At 55.0% G+C, this 2,886-nt stretch overlaps 1 pseudogene; it reads right to left on the bottom strand.

Moving 5' to 3' along the window:
* Positions 1-347: 347 nt before the first annotated feature.
* On the bottom strand, positions 348-2,532 carry LOC149839707 (exocyst complex component EXO70H1 pseudogene; annotated as a pseudogene).
* Between the last annotated feature and the right edge of the window lie 354 nt (positions 2,533-2,886).

A 2,886-nucleotide genomic window follows, 5' to 3' on the forward strand; every position in this document is an offset into this window, starting at 1 on the left:
CATTGTGAGCAAATGGGTCTGGATTTTTTTTTTAATAATCCAAGTAAAAAACCTCATCATCGACCGCACATTGAATGAGCTCTGATTGGTAAAACCCTTGATGTTCACTTCCCATGCGCGTCTGCATTTAGTGCCAAGCCCTTTGAACAGTTCTTTCTTTGTAGGCAAGACCACGAAAACAAGCGCTGACACGTGTGCACTGGTCCTCTTCGTCTCACAATTAAAAATGAATCACGCAACTCTTCTTGTATAACCAAGTCCAGACCAGACCCACCAGACAAACTCGGGCAACTCCGCCCAGACATCGTCGCAACCCGATTAAAAGTCTATATACTCCACATATAATATGAATAGAAAACTCAATATTTTATTCCACATAGTCCAACATGCTTTGTGTGCAAACAAATATGAAAAATATTATCTGCCTTTTATTTATTACATGAACAAAGACTTTCTGTCCACCCCACGAAAATTACATTTATCGATTAAACAAATAAAACAAATAATCTTTCTTTTTTATGCCTTCACATCCTCTTTTGTCTTTTTCTGTACACAAAAGCCATCTATCAACAAAGGCCCAAGTTCCCGCGATATGCCCGAGGAAGCTCACCGGGAAGAATGTTGAGAGTGTACGGAGGAAGGGGCGCTCCCACTCCAGCTCACGCTCACGCTCCCGCTCCCGCTCCCGCTCCCGTAGAAGAGGTCAGAGATGTAGTTCTCCAGATCCTCCGGCGAGAACCTGATTACTCCCTCCGCTTCGCCCTCCCTCCTCAAGAAGACCCTGAACCGGCCGTAGAAGGAGCGGTAGGCTGGGACGACCTTCTCCGCGATCGACAACTTCAAATCCGCCCTGAAACGGCTGTCTGTCACGACCGACGCGGTCTGCCCCATGTACGCCTCCTCGAAGGCCGAGTTGAACCGCCTGAACGCCTGACTCACGCTCTCGCCGTCGATCGCAGCCGAGAACCCCTCCAGTGCCGCTGTGACCTTGCTCCACGCCGCCCGCTCGTAGCTCGCGGCGTACAGCCGGAGCTTCTCGGCGTGCATTCGCACCCAGGAATCGCCGAGGACGTACTGGAGGTCGGAGCCCTGCACTTTCCCGATGACGTACTGTAGGTTGTTCATCAGAAAGAGGTAGGAGAGCGGGACGTCTCGGTAGAGGTCGGATTTGCCGTCGACCTTGCACAGGAGGATGAGTATGAGCCACGCGAACCGGACGACGATCGGATCGTCTTCGAGGCACACTGCGATCTCCTCCGGAAGGCAGCCCTTGATCGGCCACTCGGCGAAGATATCGGCGAGGATTTCTCGATAATCGGCAAGGAGGGAGAGGAAGTTCATGACGTAGCGCGTCATAGGGTGGAGGCCGCCCCCGGGGAGGAGCGTCTTGGACGAGCCCTTCTGGATCGCCGCCTCGAAATCGGTCAGCATCGTCCTCACGGCCTCGCCAAGCTTGATGAGCGAGGAGATGGCCTGGTCTCGGACGGAGCTGGACGACTCGTACGAGAAGATGGACTCGATGTCCGGCCAGAGCTCCGCGATCGCGACGTATAGATCGAGCATCCTGAACATCTTCTCCGGCGACTTCTTCCCCTTGGCGACGGCCTCCGGGAAGCCGAAAAGCAGGCACGCTCCTTCCCTCGTGATATCGGAGAAGCAAGATTCCCGGACGGACTGGGACGCCGAGAAGACGTGATCGCAGAGGATGCGCTCGCCGGAGAAGAGAGTCTTGACGGCGATCTTCACGGCGTGAGTCCAACCCTTTATCTTCATCTCCATGAGATCCCAATCCATCTTCTTTATGTTGGACGAGCTCAGCCGCTCGATCCCAAGGCGATAGAGCCCCTCGTCAACGATCGACTTCCGGATGGTCCTGTAGATCTTCACGCACTCCTTCCCGTACCCGGAGCCGATCATGCACTCGGCGATGGAGCGGAGGTCAGCCATGGCCAGCGACGACGCCCGCTCCACCTCGCCGATCGACTTCCCAACCTCCCTGATCTCATCGTCGGAGTAGTTATCGTCATCGAACTCCACCGTACTCGTGGACGACCGGCCGGAGACGGACTCCGGGTCGAGGACATCACGATTCGCGGCGAGGATCTGGAAGAACTCTTTCTCGAGCCGCTTCATGGCGGTCTGCATGACGATCTGCGCCCGGACGATGTCCGGCGAGGAGAGGTCGCTGGCTGCCAGAAAGTGCATGGCGCTCTGGAGGTTGCTCACGGAGAGGAGGTACTCCTTCGCCTCCTGGCGACTCTCGTACCAGAGGGAGGTGATCTTCGCGTAGGCGGAGGCGTTCGGATCCCACTTGGAGACGATCGCCTCCGCGCTCGCGAGGATCTGCTGCACCTTGAAGGCGTTGAGGCGGAGAGGGGTCTCAGGAGCGATGAGGGAATGGAAAGGCGAGGCTGAGCCGGTGGAGGAGGAGGAGGTGGCGGTGGCAGTGGCGGTGGAAGGATCGTCCTCTCCTCTTTCTCTGGAGGAGAAGAGGCTGAGTAGCGTGACTTTCTTCATCATCCCTCTCTCTCTCTCTCTCTCTCGAATCTTCGAGTGGAAGGTATCGGGATGGTGAGGTAACAATGTTCGAAAGACAGTCGAGGGGTTTATATAGAGGACGGCAGCTCCGGGCTTTGCCCGTCGTTCGCTTAGCGCCTGGGCCGCCCTTGAATTAAGGTTTTGGATAATAACTAAACTGCCCCTTGTCCATTGGCAGATTTGAGTTTGACCCTTTCTTGGATTCACCCCATTCGGAGAAACAGGCACTTGACTCAAGGACGAGTTCTGTTGTTGACCCGTCCTGGTACACCTAACCGTCCATAGGGCGAACCAAACCCAGCCCAATGGTAATAAAAATAATGTTGAGGCTCAAACTTGGTAAACTTA

The sequence above is a fragment of the Nuphar pumila genome, chromosome 4 (genome assembly GCF_984573655.1).
Source record: "Nuphar pumila chromosome 4, dmNupPumi1.hap1.1, whole genome shotgun sequence".
In the NCBI taxonomy this organism is placed as follows: Eukaryota; Viridiplantae; Streptophyta; class Magnoliopsida; order Nymphaeales; family Nymphaeaceae; genus Nuphar; species Nuphar pumila.